The 16,723-nt window shown below is 35.8% G+C and overlaps 1 protein-coding gene and 1 pseudogene across 6 annotated transcripts in view; one reads left to right on the top strand and one right to left on the bottom strand.

Moving 5' to 3' along the window:
* Positions 1-6,838, bottom strand: part of LOC127561440 (exosome complex component RRP43-like) — an 84,922-nt pseudogene extending 78,084 nt beyond the window's left edge.
* Positions 1-16,723, top strand: part of USP49 (ubiquitin specific peptidase 49) — a 126,201-nt gene that overhangs the window by 77,406 nt on the left and 32,072 nt on the right. The gene's annotated exons all lie outside the window — the stretch shown is intronic.

The raw sequence follows: 16,723 nt of genomic DNA, 5'->3' as shown, positions 1-16,723 counted from the left end.
ACCTCTTTTGGTGCATGTGCGAGATGCATCTTTATTGCTAACCTACCTCCTCTCCTCTCAACTAAAATTTTAAGAGAGAAAAAAATTGGACAAACAAACCAATAGTGAAGCAAAACCAATCAATATGGCATTCATGTCCAAAAAACCCCTTTTGCTTCTACTCTTCATGTTCATTCCCTCTCTATCAGGACATGGCTAACTACTTTTTCATAAGTACTCTGGAGACAGGATAGATATTGTATTGATCAAAGTTCTTAAGTCTTTGAAAAGTGTTTTGTTTTTTTTTTTAAAACAGTTTTGTTATTCTTCTGTAAATGATTCTGATTCTGTTCTTTAACCTGAATCATCCGTTCATACTGATGTTTTCTGAACATCTCCATCATTTTGTGTAGCACAATAATGCATTCTATTTATGTACCACAATTTGTTTAACCATTTCCCAATTAATTTCTCTATCCTGCCCTCTCCTCAAAAAATTTAAATTACCTTTTTAATTATCCCTTCAGGATCTGGAAGTTGGTTTTGGTTATAACTATTCTTTCTTGTCCCCACTTGTTTCCTTGATGTATTTCTGTACCAAGTCTCTGGGTATTCAACATTGTTTTGTCTGCTTCAAATAGAAATGATAGCTCCCGTTTCCTATCCTTCCTCTGTGTTTGTATACTTGTATACTCTCTTCACACACTCAGTTTATGAAAAAGAGCAAGTTGTTCCACTTCCCTTTCTCCTTTCTACATTAGTAAATTCCTTTTAGCCTCCCTTCTCTTAACATTCTTCAGGTCATCAGGACAGAACCAATCCATTCTCTCCACTTCTAGTGTCCTCCACTTTAAATTAACTCCCTTTGAAGATATTAAAATTCTGAAGCGACACTACATCATCATATCCTTCCCATTACTCAGATTTACCTTTCTAAGATTTTCTTAATTCTTGTGCTTGCTGATCTTTTCATCAGAAATGCTTAAAAGTTCTCTCTTCCTTTAAAGGTTCATTTTTCCCTTGTACTATTATTCTTAACTTTGCAGGTTAAATTATTCTTGGTTGTAAGTCCAAATCTTTTTTGCCTTTTGTGATATTCTAAGATCACCTCTCATATGTAGAAAAAACTATTGCTCCTTGTGTAATCATAACTGTAATTTCTTCATACTTGAAACTTTTTCTGGATGATTTCAGTATGTTCTGTTTTGTTATGGGAGCTGTAGATTTTGACTGTGACAGTCCTGTGGCTTTTTATTTCAATCTTTCCAATTTTATCTTCTCTCCACACCTTTGCCTTGAACGAAAAAGAAAAACAGTCCCTTCAAAAATATTCATAGTCAAGCAAAACAAATTACTATATTGGCCAAGTCCAAAACCATGTCTTATTCTATGCTCTGTGTCTGTCACACCTCTATCAGGAGATTGGATAGCATTTTTCATCATCATACTTCTGGAATTGGTCATTGCTTTCATCAGTGTCTTTCTGATGAGGTACAAATGATGAGATATGAGAATTGGGGGCGGAGCTACACGAAAGAATTCACAAACCTGAAATCTGTGTGGCAAAAAGGGATTTATTGGCACTGAGAAGCCAGCTTGCTAGGAAGATAGACTTCTTAGTGGACAAGGAATATAGTAAAGGTGGGTTACACTGAGAAGAAGATATCTTCAACAGTGGGCAAGGTCCTGTTTAGGATGCCTGGGAAGATATGGGGTTCAGAATTGTCTTTTATTAGCCATCTGGAGCTTCAATTCAATCCAAAATTGAATGAGATTACTTAACCAGGCCCGAGTTTGAATGAATGTTGATAATTCCCCAGGCCTAGATCTCCAATTGAAAAGAGATTACTTATCTTGGGAGTTTGAGCCACTAGGAGTGGTTCTGGAGTAATCTTCAATTCAATAGAGGGTATGAACAAGACCTTGGCCAGGATCTCCAACTGAGTGAAACCACTTAGTTGGCTTCCCTGAGGGTGGGCCTCTTGCATAGGAGAGTGTGGACAGTTTCAGGGTTCACCTCCATCATTTTCCCCCTAAAGATCTCATTTTATATCACTTCTAACTTCTTTGTAAAGAAGAGTATGGTGAGGGAGTAGTATTCTTTATTATTCTTAATATTTTAACAGTATTTCCTGTTCCAATTAAATGTAAATGTTAAAAGAGTTTTCAAGACATATATATATATATATATATATATATATATATATGTATATAGACAAGCACCAAAAAGCAAATATATATATATATATATATATATATAGTTTTCAACATTTATTTTTGTAAGATTTTGGGTTCCAATTTTTCTTCTTCTCCCTCTATTCCTCCCTTCTTGACAACAAGCAATCTGATACAGGTTACACATGAAATCATTTAAAATATATTTCCATATTATGTGAAAGAAAAATAAGAAAAGGCAAAAACTACATAAAAGAAAAAAAGAGATGAAAATTGTATACTTTGATTCTACATTTAGTCACCATAGTTTTCTCTACATGTGGATGGATTTTCCATCCCAAGTCAATTGGAAATGTCTTGGATCACTAAATTGCTAAGAAGAGTTCAAGTCTATTGTAGCTGATCATCACACAATCTTGCTTTTATTGTGTACAATCTTTTCCTGGTTCCCCTAACTTCGGTCATCATCAGTTCATATATGTTTTTCCAGGTTTTCTGAAATCAGCCTGCTCATCATTTCTTATAGAATAATATTATTCCATTACATTTACGTACCACAACTTACTCCTCAATTGATGGACATCCATCAATTTTCAGTTCTTTGCCAGTACAAAAAGAACTTCTATAAACATTTTTGCTTATGTAGGTCCTTTTGAGAAAGTAGTTTTATTAGCACCAGTGCTCTAGGTTTTATGTAATCTGCTTCTGTTCTCCTGGCCCTTTTCTTTTGTTTACGCAGAGCTCTATAACAAGTTCTTAATTTTTCTTTCTTTCTTTTATCTTAAACTCTTCTTTCCATGATTTGAGTTTATTTTGTTCACGCTAATCTCTTCCTGAATTTAGCTTCTCTCCTATTTCCTTGTCTCTTCCCTTTCCATCTTTTTTTTTTTTTTTAATAAGTTTTTATTGAGAGAACCCATGCCAGGGTAATTTTTTACAGCATTATCCCTTGCACTCATTCCCTTTCCATCTTGTTCTCTCTCTGTCTGTCTATCTCTGTCTTCCTCTCAGATCAAAGTGAGGTTCAGGTGTTTATCTGATCCCCTACTCTTAATTCTTTTTTTATTTTTTTGTATTGCTTATAACTTTCATAATCAAATGATGTGAGATCATTTCTCCCACCCTCTACCCCACTATATTTCTCTTTTTGCCTTCTTCATATCATAACATAACAAGGCCTTCTCTGGTACTAGAGGAAGAGAGAGTAGATTGATTTTGTTCTGAAGATCTGAAAAAGGGCAAGAGAAGGAAGGCTAAAAGGAATATACTAGTATAGAAAGGAGAAATGATGATAGGTTTGGAGAGAATCTCCCCATATTAAAAATATATTCAATGCATCCTTGTTTTAATTCCTGATACTTGCTCACTTATGTTTACCTTTTTATGTTTCTTTTGAACTCCTGTATTTCATAGTTTCTGCTGAGTTCTGGTCTTTTTATTAGGAAGACCTTCATTTCATGAAAGGTTCACTTTTCCCTTGTAAAATTATACTCAGTTTTGCTGGATGAATTATTCTTAGTTGTAAGCCTTATGTTCTTTACCTTCTGGAATATTGTATTTCTGGCTCTTCACTTCTATGTGAGACTCTGATTGTGGCACCTTAGTACTTGAATTCTTTGTTTCTGGCTACTTGCAACATTTTTTCTTTGAAATCAAAATTCTAGATTTGGGCTATAATGTTGTTAGGGGTTTTTATGTTGTTGTGGTTTCTTTAAGGAAATGACTGCTGGATTGTATTTTCGCTTTTCCCCCTGGTTCTAAGAGATCTGGGCAGTTTTCTTTTATGATTTCTTAAAATATGGTGAATAGGCTTTTTTTTTTTTTGGTCATGATTTTTGATTATGGTTGGGATAGAATATCTGGTTCAAATTATGTGACAAATTCACAATGGCCATTCTCTTTGGCAAAAAGTAGATTTGTTTAAGGGAAGGAACACCAGACAAAATGAAGGGATACAATAGACACCAGGAATGGTAAATATGAAAAAGTTGGGAGAGGAGATAATTAGACAAACCAGAGTTAGCTAGAGTAAAGGTGCCAATAGAGGGAAGGCACTATGAGGGAGAGAACTCATAGTGAGTTTAGTCCTGAAGAGAACTTAGAAAAGATCTTCATCATGAGCAGATCTTTTATAGGGGGAAAAAATAGTCTTGGGAGCTTCTCAGGGAGACCAAAAAAGTCAGGGTGGGAACTCAGAGGGGGACTCAGGAGCTAGATCTGGCAGATCCCTACCTAAAGATATGCTAAAGACTATCTCTAAAGGTTGTTTGAAGATTCCCAGAGGTTGGGGGATGAACAGTGGGGGTTGCTAAAGAGTTCCTTCCCGACTTACTTGAAGATAGTTTCCTCCTCACAGAGGAAGAGAGTAAGTCACATCAGTTTTCAAATAGCCCAGAGATTCTTAAATTATCTCTCTTTTGATCTCTTTTCTTGATTTTTTTATTTTGGATATGAAGATACCTTAAATTTCTTCATTAAAAAAAAAATCTTTTGACTCTGTTTTAACATTTAATGTTATCTAGATTTACTGGTTTTATTTGTCTGTTATAATTTTCAGGGAATCTGTTGCTTGGGTAAGATTTTGTATCTCTTTGTGTCAAGTATATAATCTCATTACAATTCTTTCTTCAGTAACTCATTCTTCTGCAATCTTTTCTAGCACTTTCATTTCTTTTCCATTTGTTTCCTCTAATGCTCTTACTTAACAAAAACAACTAGCATTTATGTCATGCTTTAAGGTTTGCAAAGTGATTTACAAATAATACTTTATTTTATTCTCACTATAGATTTAGGAGAGGTAAGTGCTATCATTACATCCATAATAATGGAAAATGTGGAATCAAAGGTTTAAGTAACTTGCCTTGAGTTCTACAGCTAAATGTCAGAAGTTAGATTTCTAGTTAGATCTTTCTGACTCTAGGGAATTCTTTATTTGGATAAATTCACCACTTCTAAAATATTTTTCCATTTCTTCTAGAGATCGGTTTCCTTTCTTCCTTGCTTCTTTCTTCCTGTTTAGTACTGTTCAATTTCTTTGAGGTATTCAGTGTAATCCTTATGGAAAAAAATTTTTTTAAATCACTGCTTGTAGTTGTTTTAAAGTTAAAACTATCCTATTTAAGAATTCTCTATATTTGCAGTTTACATTCCTTTGGACAAAGTACCTGCAGGTAAAGGTGTCAGGATTCCAGACTGGTGTGAGGTGTCTTAAAAGAATTTTCAGTTTCTGACCCATCTCCAAGTCAAGGAACAAAGTTTATTATAATTGTAATGCCAATTAAAGTGGACTAAGTTCCAAAAGAAATTAACAAGAATTAGGGGCAAGAACATAAATTTTTAGGAAAAAGTTTGAGAGACTAGGTATTTCATGTCATTAAGATATGTTAATTTTATGGCTTAGTGGTAGAGTTGGTAGAGTGGTCTGGTATGCATCTCATTATTATCTCAGAAACTTTATCCCTGACCAATAGATTGTAGATTGTTTCTGACAACCAGCAATGTTAGTGCAACTGCAGCAGTCCCAAGGACAGGGTTATAGCTATATCTTCCCTAGGAGCTATACACAACATTAAGGATATGATAGCCTATATAGAAAGAAAAGAAATGAAAGAAAGCTGCATTGTCCAAATGATCAATTCATTTGAGTCCCCAGTGGAGCAATTCCACTCAAGAGGTTGTTTGTGTTTGTTTGAAGAGGACCATGACATTAGAGAGAGCAGATGCCATGACATACAAGTGAATTGGATTTTAGTGAGATGGGCTGTGCAAAAGTCACTTGTCTCACTTTCTTCTCTAGAATTATCTGGGTTCAATGGCAACATTATGTATCAGCAGAATTATTTTAACTGTGAATGTGAATGGGATGAACTCTCCCATAAAATGGAAGCAGATAGCAGATTGGATTAAAAGCCAGAATCTTACAATATGTTGTTTACAAGAAATAAATTTAAAGCAGAGTGATACAGAGTGAAGGTAAAGGGCTGGAGCAGAAGCTACTATGCTTCAGGTGAAGTAAAAAAAAAAAAAAAAGCAGAGGATGTGGAAAACTGGAACACTAATACATTGTTGGTGGAGTTGTGAATGGATCCAGGCATTCTGGAGAGCAATTTGGAACTATATTCAAAAAGTTATCAAACTGTGCATACTCTTTGATCCAGCAGTGTTTCCACTGGGCTTATATCCCAAAGATATTTTAAAGTGTAATGCCATAGTTCCCTTTTATTATCCTAACTCAGTTTCCCAAAATTGTTATGCCTCAGTTTCCCTAGTGGTCCTGCCTTGGTTTCCCTGAATTGTTCTGCCTCGGTTTCCCAGGTTGCAACCCCCCTTTCTGCTCATTAGAACTGAGATTATTAGAACAGTAGAGATCTAATACTCCAGAAGATAAAGACTCTAGATGTCCTATCTCAGATACCTAATTGGCATTGTTTATATCTCTAAATTTCAGTCTTTCTAGTTCTAGTTGGATACCTTCTTAATCCCCAGTTTGTAAGAATTTGTGGTCCTACCCCCCCAACCTGGCAGAACTGGATTGATGGTCCCTGCCTGGAGATTCCCACTACCAAAGTTTGGATTCCAACTTCCCCTGCCTTTGTTTAGCTACTTAAGCTAAGAGCTATAAATATGTCATTGAGAACTCACATTTGATGCTGCATGCAATGGACATCAGTCCTGGAGGCAGCATGCCCCCAGCACAATCTCTCCCTCTCAGAAATCCAAATAAAATATTAAAAACTCTCTAATCTCTACCTTGCTTCAGTTTCTCCAGCATTACAAAATGAAGGAAAAGGGGCCACATATGCAGAACTGTGGCGGCCCTTTTTGTAGTGGCAAGAAACTAGAAACTGAATGGATAGCCATCAGTTGTAAAAGGACTGAATAAGTTATGGACTATGAATGCTATGGATTATTATTATTGTTCTATAAGAAATGATCAAAAGGATGAGAGAGGCCTGGAGAGACTTACATGAACTGATGCTAAGTGAAGTGAGCAGAACCAGGAGATCACTGTACATAGCAACATCAGTATTTATTATAGGATGATCCATTCTGATGAACATTACTCTTTCCAACAATGAGATGATTGAGGCCAGTTCCAATGGTCTTGTGATGAAGGGCTAGTTCCAATGGTCGTGTGATGAAGAGAGCCATCTACACCCAGAGAGAGGACTGTGGAAACTGAATGTACATCACAACATAACATTCTCACTTTTTGTTTGTTACATTTTGTTTTCTTACTCATTTACTTTTTTAAAAATCTGATTTCTCTTGTGGAGCAAAAGAATTGTATAAATATGTTTATACTTATTGCATTTAACATATATTTTAACATGTTTAACATATATTGAATTGCTTGCCATCTAGGGGAGGGGATGGAAGAAGGAGGAGAAAATCTGAAACAAAAGGCTATGCAAGAGTCAGTGTTATCAAATTATTCATGCTTATATGTTTTGAAAATAAAAAGCTTTATTTAAAAAAAAGTTATGTATCAGGGTGACTTTTTTGATTGCTGAAATCTTCTAAATTATCTTGGGGTTTACAGGCTAGATTTTTTTTGTAAGGATCATGCCTTAAATCCCAAATCACCCTGGCTCTCATTGATTGGCCAAGAAAAAGTCCCAGGCCAAGTTCCAGTTAGTCATTGTTTGGGCATTGATTGAGTGAGTGTGTGTGTGTGTGTGTGTGTGTGTGTGTGTGTGTGTGTGTGTGTGTGTGTGTTTTGTTTTGGTTCTTTTTTTGACTAAGTAAAAGAAGCCATTTTCTGCCTCATTTCTTACCTAGCCTTAATCAATGAATGGACATTGCCTCAATCAAACTGAGACCTGTTAAAGATCTTCCCTTAAAAAGACTTAACGTTTCCCATTGCCTCTGAGGCCATCCTGATTCATCCTGATCTAAATCTTGCTATTGGATCCAAATAACTCTGGAGAAGAAAGTGAAGCTGGTGACTTTGCACAGAACCATCCTTACTTAAATCCCACTGACATGTGATGGCTTCATCTCTTTGATGTCATGGTCCTCTTGAGAACAAAGGACAGACAACAAGATTTGCAATAATTTTTTTCAATGGGTCAGTGTTTTCTTTCATTTACTAATTTCTTCAGCTTTAGTTCCTGGATTGGGACTTTGTGCCAGTGATGGTTGTGTGGTTTTTTGCTGATACACTTTTGGGTAGAAGATGCTTGGCCTTCTTTGATTTCACTTTGGATTCTTTTAAATTGTGGCTATTGCTCAGGATTTCCATATTATATCTTAGAGCTTTTTCAGGGGACCTTCCATTTCTGATGCTTATAAATACAGAGCCTATAGTGTATCTGATTATCTACTGGTCAATTGTAGAGACCACTAGCTTGTTTACTTGTCCTTGTGCTGATGGTAGGGCCCATGGGTAATTTCCTATTGACTTCTGGCTGATTTTTTGGGCAGTTTTGGGGTGAAAGAAATCACTTATTATAGTTTCTCATTGCATCTTTTGGTCATCATTTGATCTAGTCTGAATTTTATCTGTGGAGTATTTGCTCTTTGCAATAGGCAACAAACTGTTATGCTTCAGTTTTCCTATTTGTCCTGCTTCAGTTTCCCTAAATTGTTTTGCCTCAGTTTCCATAATTTTTCTCCTGAATTGTTCTGTCTCAGTCCCCCTGGTTGCACACTTCTTCCTCCCCCCCCCCCCCCCAGCCCCGACTATTAGGACTGATATAACTTAGGGCTGGCTATTCTAGGATCATAAACTATAAATCACAGATAAGGGGAAAATCTTCTATTGCACACATCCTGGCCCCTAAGTCCTCCTAAGTTATCAAGAAATTATGGGCCTACCTCCAACCTGTCAGAACCAAATTGATGGTCCCTTCTTGGAAATTCCCACCCTCACTAGTGTTCAGATTCCACCCTTTGCCTTTGTCTCCCCTGATCACCAGAGCTATATAAAAATCATTGGAATCTCACATTTGATGCTGAATTCTTTGAGATGGAAGTCCAATTCAGCCCTGGGGAGGACAAATGGATTCTTCTCTGCCCCCCAGAAAATCTCTCCTCCTCAGAAATTAAAATATTAAAAACTTTCTAATCTCCATCTTGCCTCAGTTTCCCTGGCATTACAAGACAAGAAACAAGTATTTGTTAAGTGTTTAGTATGTGCCAGGCATGAGATAGGCAAGATAGATAATTGTAGCACTATGCTAGATATTCACCTGTGTGAATCCTGCTGTCCAGGAACTTGGTTTAATTGGAGATATAAGATGTAGACCTAAAGAATTTAAATTATTTTGGTGTTTGTAGGTTTGTGATTTCTCATATACAAGTATTTCTTCCAAACCATATATGGTATAAGTAGGTATCTCATTCTATGTGGTTTTTGTCTATGTCCCATGTCCTGTCAGTCTTTTTTTGGCTGGGATGGGGTGGAGAGGGAAGAGGGGAGAGTGGGAGAGGGAGAGAAATCAAATCAGTGATTAGTATAGAGAGTTCTCTATCAAGGCAAATCAACACCATCTTCTCGGCATTTTACAGACTTAGAAAATTGTTGGAATCAATGAAAGGTGAAGTGACTTGACCAATGTATAAGAGGGACTTAAACTCAAGCCTTCCTGGCTCCAAAGCTAGTACTTTAGCCACAGCACCACATTGCTTCTCTCTTCCCTTTTAAGTCTTCTCTTCCTTAAGATAGAAGACCTATCTGATATCCTAATTGATTTCCTTTAAATAGTCTAAGATTTCTTGGATAGCATTGCAGCATTCTAGTTGTCTATCTGTTACCCCTCAATCCTCTTAATATGATCTGCCTTTTTTGATCCAAATGATTATATAATTTATGCCATTTCTTGTACACAAGTTGTTGTGTACTTCTTCTCTCATTGTATATTGAATTCTTCAAAACTGTCCATTTGTCATGTCTATCCAGGATATCTATGTGTTGTTACATATTCTAGTCAGCTGGTAGATATTCATCCACTAGTTTTTGTCTGTATGATTAGGCTAAGCCCTTTTGATAATTATAGATCTTTTTAAAGAGACTTTATATGATTCTGTGTCTTGAAGTAATTAGCATAATGTCATCTACCCAAAAAACATCTGGAGATAATCAACATCTACTTCCATTTGGACTATATATTTATTAGTCTCATGACAGTGGCAAAGTGGGTGATTTTTGTGCTGATCTAAAACCAGTTGGTTTTAGATAATACAGGTTAAAACCAAAGGAAGAAAGGTATGCTCCTCACCCTTCGTATATAGATAAATTAATCATCAATTTATGGAAAGGGGCTAGCACACCCAGTTCTTTTAATTTCTTTCTGAAAAAGACCACAATGTCAGCGGAAGACTGGGCTGTTGTGGTGTTTTTCTTCTTTAAAATATAATAGTTCTCTCTGGGAGCAGGTTTCTCGGGGAGGCAGCCTTAGTTTCAGTTGAAAGTAATAATTACCCAAATACAGTCAGGTGTGTGAGGGATGTAGAAGACCCTTACCCAAAATGACTACTCAGAGATCCCTCAGTAGAAGGCAGAAAAGTTGTTTATTGAAAAACCTCCGGAGGATGAGCCGTCCCATTGCAAGATAAGCTCGCGGTAGGAGGGCTAAAGAAGTAGTAAAGATACATAGCTTTTATACAAGAAATTACATCACAAGTAAGAGAGCATTGAGAAGGGGAGGGGGAGGCATCTAATTGGTTGTTGCTAGTTGAGGAGATTGGAATGGAAGGTTTCTGTTTCCCTGAAATCTCCTGATTTCTGGGAAACAAAGTCAGGCCTTCAGGCTTAATCAAGCAGACAGTGGTCCAGCTAATAGACTAAATATTGATAAATGTCAAATACCAATAAATGTCATCAATTCAGGTTAAGTAAATATGTTTCTAGCTGGCCAAGGCTCAAGTAGATATGAGCCTGCACATATACAGGTCATAGGGGAGACACAGAAATAATAAAATACAGAAAAAGAATTCATACATTCCTGTAAGTTCTTCACCTTATCTATTCCCCACAGGTGCTAAAAGTTCAAGTCTTTTATTGTGTTCTTCAATATAGCCCAGTTAATTTTTCTTAGAGGACTATCTTTCTGCTTGGTTCCAAGAGCTCCCTTCGAATGTCTCCAAATCCAAAGGTCTGTCCTTCAGCCTCCAGCCAGCCAGGTAGAAAATGGAATGACTCTCTTTTGCCTCTGAGAGAAGGCTTGTGGGCTTCCTCCCAGAGTGCTCCTCTCCGACCCCAGTCAATGTCCTGAAGTAAAACTCCTCACTCGCTACCCTCTTAATCTTTTCAGCCAAACTCTCCGAGAAAGCCTCTGTCTGTTTCTTATATATGATCTCCTCTGAAAGAGAGTGGGATTATGTGTTTCTCCCAGAGTGCTCTCTGTCCCTGAGAACTTCAAGGGAGGTGTGAATTCGGATATCTCATACTAAACCCTGAAATCTCCCAAACATGTGAACTCCAATGAGTAAAGATGTGAACACAAGCATTGTTTCTCAGTTCCACTTAGTACCTTGTTTCTTCTGGCCTATAACATCTCCTTGTAGGATCAGATCAATCATACTGGACCATGCTAAATTAGATAATTATTGTCTCTATCAACTCTAACGACTTAACAGTTTGTAAAGATTCCAACAGGCTGTAGTCACACTTTAATAATCACAAAGAGTATGGGGGGCAAAAATTACAAAGGGACAAGAAGTGAAAGGTGTGCAGAGGCAGACAGCATGGCGATGCAGGCAGCATGAGGAAGATGATAGGGGAAGAGGAAGAAAGTATTATTCATGTAACCATGAATCAAAGTTGGGAATACTAGGCAGCATGGATCCCATGGAGATGGAAGAGTTGGAAGGAAGAAAGATTGTTCGCAGGAGTTTGAGGTCTCATTTTTCTAGGGTTTTAGGAGAAACCAACTCTAATCTGTGCCACCTTGGGGTTGTTTCATTAACATATCTAGTCATTTCAAAATTGTCAAATTAGCAGTCCCAAATTATCTCACACAGCATCATTACTATTTAGTGATTTGCAAGTCTTTACGTGGAGGTCTGGAATTTGTTTAGGATTTATATATCATAGGACCAAAAGACCCTGACAGAAAAGCCTAAATGGATTTCCCTGGTTCAGCACACATTGTTAGTATATGCTTTTAGCTTAATATACGATACAGTTTGTAAATTATGATCTTTGGAAGAGTCTGTACTTGATGTTTAGGTTCACTTTTGCAATCTTAGTTCCTACTATTGCCTTGTTATAGTGGTTACTTTACTATACTGCCTAAAAATATAGGGTGGAGGTCAGAGAGACCAGAAAAATAATTTTAACACAATAGGTATTAAGGGTTGGATCTAGATAGTACTTTTCTCATATCAGGCTATTCTGTCTCCTTGTTTAATACCCTTGATTTCACCCTTGTTAGAGTTGCTTTTTTTGTGCATGTAATAAAGGGGGAGCCCAGGAGCCTTCCAGACAGCAATGGCCTCTAATTTACTTTGGCCTAAGGACCAAAAAAACAAGCAAAAAAGCCAAAATGGATCCAACACTGCGTTCTTTGAAATATTTTTATACAAAAAAAAAAAAAAAAAGCCCATATCAATGAAATGTCCTTATCAGAAAACTAAGTTGAGGAATATATAAATCTCAATCTCTCAATCAATAATTTATCTATATCTATTTTACAGTATCACTACTGTCTTTCTTGCTACTGTTTTCTCACTTTTCCTTCTCAGAACAGAGCCACAATGACGGTGCTTTGCAACCTTGCCTAACCTCTGCTGCCTAAGCAAGATTATTAGATACTTAAGATCTCAGAGAGGAAGATTTACTAGCCTTCCTCAGAAAAGTATCTTAATTCTCACAGTTATTCCTATTCTGACTGTCCCTGATGAAACTAATGCCTGTTCTTTGCTTTGTAACCATAATGGAATATTACCAAATTTTACTGAAATAATATAACCAAATGGAATATAACTAAATTTTAGCTTTAGAAGACTGGTTCTATATTTTGACTGGAGAGTGACTTTTTTTTTTTTACATGTTACATCATTTTAGAATTAAGTGGCTTTCTGTCACTACTAAAATAATGCTCTGTTTATAACCTTCACCACCTAGTTCTGACCTATCATTCCAGTATCTCTATATGTTCATATTATATTCTACAAGATCTAGCAGAGATAAGGCACTCCATGCTTTATTCTTGTGCCTTTGCATTGGCTGTCCCCCAAGGCTTGTATACTTGCTCCTCATTTCTGCCTCATAGAATAGAATTCTCTCTCATTTTCAACACACCTTAGTGTACCTAAATGCTTTTCTTCTGCTAGTGCCTTCTTCCCCTTTAGGATTCTCTCTAGTACAACACCTTCCCTCCTCACTCTTACTTTCAAGGCACAGTTAGATTTATGTAATGCCTATAATATATACTAAGCATTGTGCTAAAAATTATTTCATTTGATCATAATCTTTAGAGGTAGACCCCCATTTTGAGGAAACAGAAGGTTATTATTTGCACAAGGTCACAGCTAGTAATTACAGCTGAATTTTAATTTAAGTATTCCTGACCTTAGATCTACCTTGCTGCTACTAGAGTTCTTAGAGCTTGGTGCTTTAAAAGTTTCTGGGAACAATCCTCAAAAAAGCAACATTCCTATCCTGGGAAAGATTATGAAGAAGATGTATGTGGAGACACAGGTTTAGGAAAAGGCTGCTATGAATGCATTTCAGAGGGGAAAGCAGCAGAAAAGATAGATATTGAAAAGATAGAATAAAGAGGTGTAACTTTAGTGGAACCACATTTCATTTTGGCAGCTAGTATCTTTGTGTCCACCAAGGCAGATAGGACACTTGCAACCAGATCATGTGGCATGTTTGATCCATAATGAACTTTCCCCATCTCTGTATTCATGGGGATAAGTTTTCTTCCTGCTATCTAATGAATACTTGAAATCAAATTTACTCTAAAGTTATGATCAGTCCTAATTTTTGATTTGTGTATTTCATTACTTGGGAACATAAAGGTGGTGAAAGATAGTGAAATAACAAATTTTAGAGAAATAGAAGCCCAAAATATCCTATTTAAAACATTAGGATCCTAGCTGCAAACCTTTGAACAAAGTATGGATTTTTAAAATTTGTATACATATTAAAAGAAAGGAAAGCTGAATCTGGTATTTCTGCCTTTAGACTGATGTAAATTAGTAACCATTGTTAATTAAGAGGAGGCTAAGATATCTGGTCATATGTAATTGAGAAAAAAATTAAAATAATGTTAAACTTTTTTTAAAGAAAATTATTCTTAGTGACCTAATGTTTTACCAAATTGTATTTTAACCACTTAAAGTGTCATGCTGTCAGATATGTCATTCTCAGCATTAGAATCTGAAGACTCACTATATCTGCCTGTATTGCTGGTATTTCTAAACAGTTGCAGGAGATAAGAGGTGCATTATTCTCCTTTTGCATAGTGTAAGTTGAGAATGATCATGATCATGGTACCATTAGTGTAGAATTTAAATGAGTGAGTACTTTAATCTATTTTTTCAAATTGTCCATAAGTTTTCATTTCTCTCCTGTCTTCCAAGGTGCCTATCCTAAATAGCCTTAGTTAAGATCTATTAATATAATATACCACTTCTCTATTAACTTAAATCTTTTTAGACCATATTGAATGCTTAATGGAAGTCACTTATAGAGTATTTAATTGTACTAAGCCTAAAAAGTCAAACCCTATTTAACTCAATTTGATTATTAATAACTGGACTTTGCACATTGGTATCCACATTTGCTTGGTTTTCCCATCAGTTTTTTTTTTCCTATCTTTCCAATATCCTTTAAATAGTAATATTATGAAATATTGGTCTTATTGGTAAAATTACTGGTGGTCACTTAAAAGATGTTTTTCATTTTGTGGGTTCTCTTGTGGTCTAATAGTTCTTAATATTTTCAATATCAAGCTTTCATCTCCTTTCTTGAGAACATTTTGTAAATCAGATTTTGTTCTTTTTATCTGTTCAACAAGCCACACTTCTTACTCGATCATATAATAATGTAGAAGTGAGTGAGACTTTCTAGCGTCCTTGAGTAGTTGGCCTCATGTAGTTTAAATGTTTTCATGACTTAATTTTATGTTGAGTTTTGACTTGAATTAAATACATTTGATTCCATTCATTGGCATCTTATCAAACATAATGTTTTTGTTTTCATTAATTCCTGGGAAGTGGTGGTAGTGGTTTGTTTGTTTTTTTCTTCACAGAAGCAAGATAGCAGTAGCTGATGGTGATCCACTGGAACTTTTTACTCCAAGTTGGAAGCTGATTATATATTTGTACAACATAGGTTCTTCTTTCCAGAGGCTTTATAGTTAATGCTTTCAAAAGAATTCAGGCTTACAACTTAAAGCAACTTTTTAACATTGAAGCTTTGGATTGAAATAGAGAATCCTAGATTTAAAGTCACTTTCCTTACATATAAAAAGAGGGAGTTGGATGAAATGACCCCAAGGATTCCTTTGAGCTACGAAACAGGGATCCTTATATTTTATGTGCTCAGTATCCCTTTGCACCCTTAAAAGTTATTTAAAACCCTAGGGAGCTTTTATTTATGTGGGTTACCAATACTTAACGTATTAGAAATTAAAACATAAAATATATTTATCGATTCATTTAAAATAAATGACAAATCCATCACATGTTAACATAATATATTTTCAATGAAAAATAACTTTTCAAAAAAGAAGATAGTATTGTGCATATTTCTACAAATCTTATGTCTGACTTAACAGATTAATGGCTGGATTCTCTTAGTTACTTCTACATTTATTCTGTTAAAATATGATTTTTTTGGTTGAAGAACATGAAGAAAATCCAGCCCCACACAGATATATATTTGGAAAAGGAAGAAATATTTTAATTGACAAATAATAATAGTTAAGAAAATAGTTTTGACTTAATGAACCGCGATTTGAGTATGACTTCTCTAAAGCTACAATCCTATGGTGTGTCTCAGTTTCCTTATCTCTCTAAAATGAGGACAATAATATCTGGGCAATTTTTAGGCTCTCAGATGATATATGTAAAACATTACAAATTTTAAAATCACATTGACAATGACTTATTGAATACCTCCTGTGTACCAGGCACTATGCTAAATGTTGGAGATACAAAGAAAGAATAAAAAAAAAGAAGTCTTTTGTTTTCAAGGAGCTCACAGTCTAATGGAGAAGACAACATGCAAACAATTATCTACAGACACATAAATACAGGATATATTGGAGACAGTTTTAGAAAAAAGACACTAAGATGGAGAATTGAAAAAGATCTCTTTTAGAAAGTGGAACTTTACCTGAAAATTGAAGAAATCCAGAAGAGCCAGGATTTAGAGATGGGAGGGGGAGTTCCTGACATGAGGAACAGGCGTGAAAATGCTGAAGTCCAATGGAGAAGTGTGTGCAAGAAACAGCAGAAGAGGAAAGTGTCCCTAGATCATATAGTACATGAAGGTAGGGATCAGAGAAAGTATGGCATAAAGAGTCTAGAAAGGTTGGAAGGAAAATAACTGTATGGACATGTATACATATATTGTATTTAACTTATACTTTAACATATTTAACATGTA

The sequence above is a fragment of the Antechinus flavipes genome, chromosome 4 (assembly GCF_016432865.1).
Source record: "Antechinus flavipes isolate AdamAnt ecotype Samford, QLD, Australia chromosome 4, AdamAnt_v2, whole genome shotgun sequence".
NCBI classification, from domain to species: domain Eukaryota; kingdom Metazoa; phylum Chordata; class Mammalia; order Dasyuromorphia; family Dasyuridae; genus Antechinus; species Antechinus flavipes.
This window is presented reverse-complemented; position numbering and strand designations above follow the sequence as displayed.